Source organism: Crotalus tigris, unplaced genomic scaffold (assembly GCF_016545835.1).
Source record: "Crotalus tigris isolate CLP2741 ecotype Arizona unplaced genomic scaffold, ASM1654583v1 scf7180000019276.598803, whole genome shotgun sequence".
Lineage (NCBI taxonomy): Eukaryota > Metazoa > Chordata > Lepidosauria > Squamata > Viperidae > Crotalus > Crotalus tigris.
Genome location: NW_024097468.1, coordinates 146,708 through 153,707, shown reverse-complemented (window position 1 = coordinate 153,707; position 7,000 = coordinate 146,708).

Genomic DNA, 7,000 nt, shown 5'->3' with positions numbered 1-7,000 from the left:
ATACACATACACATATACATATACGAATGTAGCGTTACATCCTCAGAGGCTGCCAAAGCCCCAGGCCCTCCCAGCCCCGTCCCCCTCTGTAGACATCTTCAGCTATGTTCTCTAGGGGTTAGTAAAGTGTCTCTTCTAACAGAGGCTCACACATAGTTAGGAGGTAGCAGGCTCTTGTTGTCAAGAAGGGGCTTCCAGGAACAAAGATGACCAGCCCCTAGTCCCAATAGTCAATGCTGTGGTGGTGTCTAGCAGCCCCATGCTGTCATAGCAGCAATAGTCAATGATCCCTCAGCGACCATTTGGAAACAAGTGGGGTGGGGGAAAGCCCTGGCTCCAGGCAGCAGTAGAAACACGAACAAAAGCAATCAGCGTGCTGCAATAACGGCTCACCCGCTCCCCAAGGCAACTCCCCACAATGTCTAAAACTTGTACAAGCAGCAATAATCACAGTCTGAATAGCCTCCAGGCTTCACAGCAACAGTAGCAGTGACCAGTCTCTCTTCTTCTTCTGTTGCTTCTTCCAGTCTCAGTCAGGTCTCGGTATCAAACCCCTCCCCCCTTATCCTTTATGGTTAAAATCTGAGGTTAACAGCCCCAGCCACTTTTTTTCTCCACACACTCTCCCTTACCTCCACTTGGGATATCCCCCTTGCGAAAGAAAGCAGTAAAATTCCACTCCCTCTCTCTCTCTCTCTCTCTCTCTCTCTCTCTCTCTCTCTCTCTCTCTCTCTCCCTCCCTCCCCCTCCTCCATAAGAAGGGATCAGCTTAAAACCTCCAACCCCTCTTTACCTTCACCTGGCGAACTGCAACAACAACAACTACCCCCTTCCCGTTCCTTCCTTCCTTTTTCTGTCTTTCCCCTTCGTCCACGCCTGCCGCGCCCAAAACCGGCAGCAGATATCCCAGTCTCTCTCTTCCCAGCCAAGCTCCTGCAAACACTTTGAGACAGCCCCGCTACACGAACATTAATCACCGTCCATTTTGAATACATAGCACAAAAAAGATTCCTGAGAGTTCACAAGGTTGACACTATATGGAACGAAGCTATTATAGAATCCAGTTGTTCTACTTCGAATATCGCGAAGCCTCCTCCCAGAAGGTAACAAGGACAACTGGTTCTGGGGAGGATGTGAGGCATCCGAGATGATCCTGCGGATCCTGCTTAAACATCGCTTAGATGTCACATCCTGGATAGAAGGGAGGGAACTCCCTGTTTTCTGCTGTCCTCACCACTCTCTGCTCTGCCTTTCTGTCTGAAGCAGTAATGCCACTGTTTACTGATAAGAATAGTTTGAGGGTGAGCCAATCACCCAAAGACGTGGTGGGCTCGTCATTTATCATTTATTAGACTTAATTACATTATTAGTAACTCAAGAACCTAGATAATACAGGTAGTCCTCGACTTACAATTGTTCATTTAGTGACCATTCAAAGTTCAGCAGCACTGAAAAAAATGAGCTATGACCATTTTCCACACGTATGACCATTGCCGCATCCCCGTGGTCAAGTGATCAAAATTCAGACAGTTGGCATTAGGATGGTTGCAATATCCCAGGATCATGTGACCACGTTTTGCAAACTTCACACAAGCAAAGTCAATGGGGAAGTGAGATTAATTTAACAACCGGGTTACTAAGTTAACAACTGCAGTGATTCACTGTGGCAAGAAAGGTTGTAAAATGGGGAAAAATTCACTTAACAAATATCTTGTTTAGCAACATAAATTCTGGACTCTGATTGTGGCCGTAAGTTGAGGACTTCCTCCTCCTCTTTTCTTCTCTGGAGGCATTCAAGCAAGGAAAGAGACCAGACTGTTGAGGGGGATTCAATCAAAGGTCTTGGACAAGTAGCAGGTTGAGCTTGCTGATCTCCTTCCTTGCTTCCTCTTAAGGTTTAACTCTTAAGATTCTAGGCCCCAATTTAATCTGCTTCTCCACCCCAGACTTTATGGGAAAATGTCCTCTTCCCTGCAAGCCACAACTGACTTGTTTATTTTCTCCTCTGAAATCAGGAACCTGGGAGTGTATCTGAGGAAACCACCTGGCAGGAGGCCACTAACGTCATGGGTGAGTGAACAATTTGGGGATTTGAGGTGGAATCAAAGGAGATGGAGCTTGGAGGTTGTGGAACAGGTTCCCAAGGGGGGAGACTTCATGGCCGCTGGTTTTCAGCTGGTCCTCCTGGAGCCTCCTTTGGGAAGGTGAACAGAGAGGGCTACCAATGAAGGAGAATATTTGTAGCTCAGGGTTGAAACGAGGGGTCCCTGGTACTCTCTGACCTTGGTGGTTTTCTTGCAGACGTTTTCATTACCCAACTAGATAACATCAATAGTGCTAATAAGGAGTGCTTTTTGCTGTCAGCTTAAATTTCTAGAGGCCTGGCACTCTGACAAACTAGCCATCAATAGACACATAGACATTAACAACATCTATGTTGTTGTTGTTCATTGCAAAGTCGTGTCCAACCCATTGCAACCCCATGGACAACATTCCTCCAGGCCTTCCTGTGCTCTACCATCTTCTGAAGTCCATTTAAGCTCAGGCCTACTGCTTCCGTGACTCCATCCAGCCACCTCATTCTCTGTTGTCCCTTTCTTCTATTGCCCTCCATCTTTCCCAGCATTAGGCTCTTCTCCAGTGAGTCCTTCCTTCTCATTAGGTGGCCAAAGTACTTGAGTTTCAGCTTCAGGATCTGGCCTTCTAAAGAACAGTCGGGGTTGATCTCCTCTAGGACTGACCAGTTTGATCGCCTTAGCAGTCCAGGGGACTTCTCCAGCACCATAGCTCAAAGGCCTCCATTCTTTGGCGCTCAGCCTTTCTTATGGTCCAACTTTCACAGTCATACATTGCAACTGGGAAAACATGGCCTTGACTATACGTACTTTTGTTGGCAGGGTAATGTCTCTGCTTTTTAGTATGTTGTCTAGATTTGCCATAGCTTTCCTCCCCAAGAGCAAGCATCTTCTAATTTCTTGGCTGCAGTCCCCATCTGTGGTGATCTTGGAGCCCAGGAAGATAAAATCTGTCACTACCTCCATTTCTTCCCCATCTATTTGCCAGGAATTGAGAGGGCCGGATGACATGATGTTGGTTTTCTTAATGTTGAATTTCAAGCCAACTTTTGCACTCAACAACATCTATAGACTATGCAAAAAAGACAATCAACCAGCCCCAAGGAGGAAAAGACTCCAGCATCTCCCCACCAGGAATCAACACTCAGATCAGCGTAGATTAGCTCCAAGGTCAATTTCAGACCAGCAATCAAGTAATCAATACCCCAATCAAGAAACTGCCCAAGAGCCAACAGTAAACAGCCCAACCAAAGAATCCCTAAGATCACCCCCACCCACACAGACAGGCAAGCCACCAGAATGTAAACCAACAGCAAACAGCACTCCTTACTAGCACTGATGATGTTACCTAGTCAGGTAATGAAATGTCTGCAAGAAAACCACCAAGCTCAGAAAGCACCAAGGTTTCCTCAGAGAGGGCTACCTCTGAGTGCCCCATTCATGACTGTCCCTTAGCTGGCTTCTTTGAGTCGACTCAAGGCTTGGCCCCCTCAATGCTTTCCCTTGGAACCCAGCCAGGAGTGCCCATGGAGGCTATCCAAAGAGTCAAGAGGGTGGCCAGGATGGTGGGATCAAAGATGGTGGCCTTATCTGGGAGGGTAGCGCAAGTGGCCTTGAGGAGCAGAAGGAAGAGCTGCTACCAAGGCAACAGTCAAAAAGACATCTGAGTCCGGGCAGAAATGTAACGTGAGAAAACGTCTCAGCCAAGTTCCTCGCTAGTTCTCCAGAAGATAAAGGGAAGGAGGAGAGAATGCTCCAACACTGGAAGTTTTTAAGAAGAGACTGGACAGCCATTTGTCCGAAATGGTATAAGGTTTCCTGCCTGAACAGGGGGTTGGACTAGATGACCTCCAAGGTCCCTTCCAACTTTTTTATTATTATTATCGATCATCGCACAGTCAGCCAGATGTTCAGACTGGATTTGGCATTTTGTCTACCTATCGAGTCCTTACCCAGGACCTGGGATAGGCAGATGTTTGATGGTATTACAGATATCGTCGCAGGATGGAAGCAGTTCCTAATAAGGCTGCCTTTTGCAATTGACTAATAGCGAATTTGTCAATGCCAATGGTGTTCAAGTGGTGCTCCAGTTGTTTTGGGATTGCACCCAAGGAGCCTATGACTATTGGTACTACCCTTGCTTGCTTTTGCCACAGTCTTTCTATTTCTATTTGTAGGTCTTTGTATTTTGTTATCTTCTATTCTTTATTATTATTATTATTATTATTATTATTATTATTATTATTATTATTATTATTATTATTATTACATTCAGACTTGCAAGATTCTGCTCTGATAGCTTTACAATAAAAGTGGCACCAACCTTTCAACGTGCCATTGAATTCCTGGCATGGTCTACCTCGGAAGGCTGACAGCACCACACCACGATGACTTTTTGGACCACACCCTGCAGATGCTTGCTTGCTCTCTGGCCTGGCCAAAGGAGAAAGACTTGCCCTGTGGATTAGCGGGCTTGTCTCACAGCAGAAAAGAAGGAGAAGAGAGAGACTGTCCATCTCTGGTGTCCAGGATGTAGACTTTCTGACCTCACCTCTCTTAAGGGCTGTCACAGGGGAGAGGGCATTGATTTATTCTCCATAGTATCTGAGGGCAGGAACAAGAAGCAATGGGTGGAAGCTTCTCAGAAGGAGATCCAATCTGGAAATAAGGAGGAATTTCCTGACAGGGAGAATGGTTAATCCCTCCAGACATTGTGGATGCTCCATCACTGTAGAGTTTTAAGAAAAGATTGGACATCCATTTGTCCACGATGGGTTAAGGAGTTCTGACCTTGGGATTGGATTAGAAGATCTCAAAGATCCCTGTCAACCCTATAATTCCTTCCTTCCTTCCTTCCTTCCTTCCTTCCTTCCTTCCTTCCTTCCTTCTTTCCCCCTTTCCTTTCAATACTTGAGAGGACTCTCATGTGGAAGAGGAGGGTAAATTTATTCTCCAAAGCACTGGAGGGCAGGACAAGTAATGAGTGGAACATCATTAGATCTCCAACCTAGAACTAAGAAGAAATTTCCCAACAGTGAGAACAATCCATCCGCCTTGCCTCCAGATATTGTGGATGCTCCAGCACTGGAGGTTCTCAAGAAGAGATTGGACAATCATTTGTCTGGGATGGTATAAGGACTCCTGCCTTGAACAGAGGGTTGGACTAGAAGACCTCTGAGGTCCCTTCGAGCTCTATGATTCTGTCACTTGCATTTACACCACATCTTGGGGATGAAACTCACTCAGTTTTTGAGTTCAAATAAATCACTGAACTGTAAATCAAAAGACAACTAGGTGAGATGTGCAAAAAAACAAAACAACATCATAACCCCAAATCACCTTTAATATTTCTTTTTGATCAACTGCATGCTGGATAATTCTTGAATGACACCTGCATGTCTCCCTTTCACTACGATAGATCTTTCAACTCTTGATCTCAAGAGATGCTGATTGGATTCACATCTCCACTTAACCGTTCATCCATTTTTGTGACTTTGCCCAAGCATGGACGATTAAACCTAGCAAGCCTGACCTCGTTAAGTGGCAAAACACCAACCAAGATCAACACTAACCAAGGTCAATGTGTCAAGAGTGAATGTCTCCAGTGCATTTTTTTTTTACTTACCGTACTTTCAGGCGTATAAGACGACTTTCGCAAGCTTTAAAATTGGCGCCAAAGTCGGGGGTCGTCTTATATGCTGAGTCGTCTTATACACCAGAAATAACGGTAGTTTCCGGCGTATAAGATGACTTTCTAGGCATGTGACTCAGTGCCGAAGACGCGGGTCGTCTTATACGCTGGGTCGCCTTATACACCGGAATATATGGTATTTGGTGAGATCCATTAGGCATGTGCAATCACAGAGTTGTCATATTGTTGTTGCTGTTGTTAGTTGCGAAGTCGTGTCTGACCTATCACGACCCCATGGACAACATTCCTCCAGGCCTTCCTGTCCTCTACCATCTTCTGGAGTCCATTGAAGCTCACGCCTACTGCTTCAGGGACTCCATCCAGCCCCCTCATTCTCTGTCGTCCCCCTTCTATTGCCCTCGATCTTTCCCAGCATCAGGCTCTTCTCCAGTGAGTCCTTCCTTCTCATTAGGTGGCCAAAGTACTTGAGCTTCAACTTCAGGATCTGGCCTTCTAAAGAGCAATCAGGGTTGATCTCCTCTAGGACTGACCGGTTTGATCGCCTTGCAGTCCAGGGGACTCGCAGGAGTCTTCTCTGGCACCATAGTTCAAAGGCCTCAATTCATTGGTGATCAGCCTTTCTTATGGTCCAACTTTCACAGCCATACATTACAACTGGGAAAACCATGGCCTTGACTATACGTACTTTTGTTGGCAGGGTGCTGTCCTATAAGTTTCCATATTTCACATTTTAAAGCCTATAATTCAGTGTTTCTCAATTTTGGCACGCTGGCTGGGGGATTCTGGGAGTTGAAGTCCACCCATCTTCAAGTTGACAAGGTTGAGAAACTCCACTACCACCAGTCATCTTCCTTCTTTCTTCTACCTGGCTCTCCATCTTCTTGCTGCAAAGTGGAAGTGGAACAAACCCAGGAATCACTGATGGCACCTTTGATTACCACCCAGGCTAGGAAGCAGCTGTGGATTTACTCCCAACTGCAAATCAAAGCTGGAATGCACTTTGTGAGCTGTCGGGCTCTTAAGGCAAACTCTTAAATTGCGCAGTGCTCACAGCTGCTTGGGACACGGCCACAAGATCATAAAGCACCTGCTGGAGCCCACGGGCGCCTGATGGAGAAAGTCACCTACCACAGAGGCCCAGTTGAGACGGGGAGGGAAATCACATCTTTCTTTGTAAACATCCTGAAGGTTTTATTTGAAATCAGGACAGTGTTGAAAGCAGACCAGCTTCTCCCAGCTTCCGTTCTTGAAGTCAGCAGGAAGCCAAGGCCAG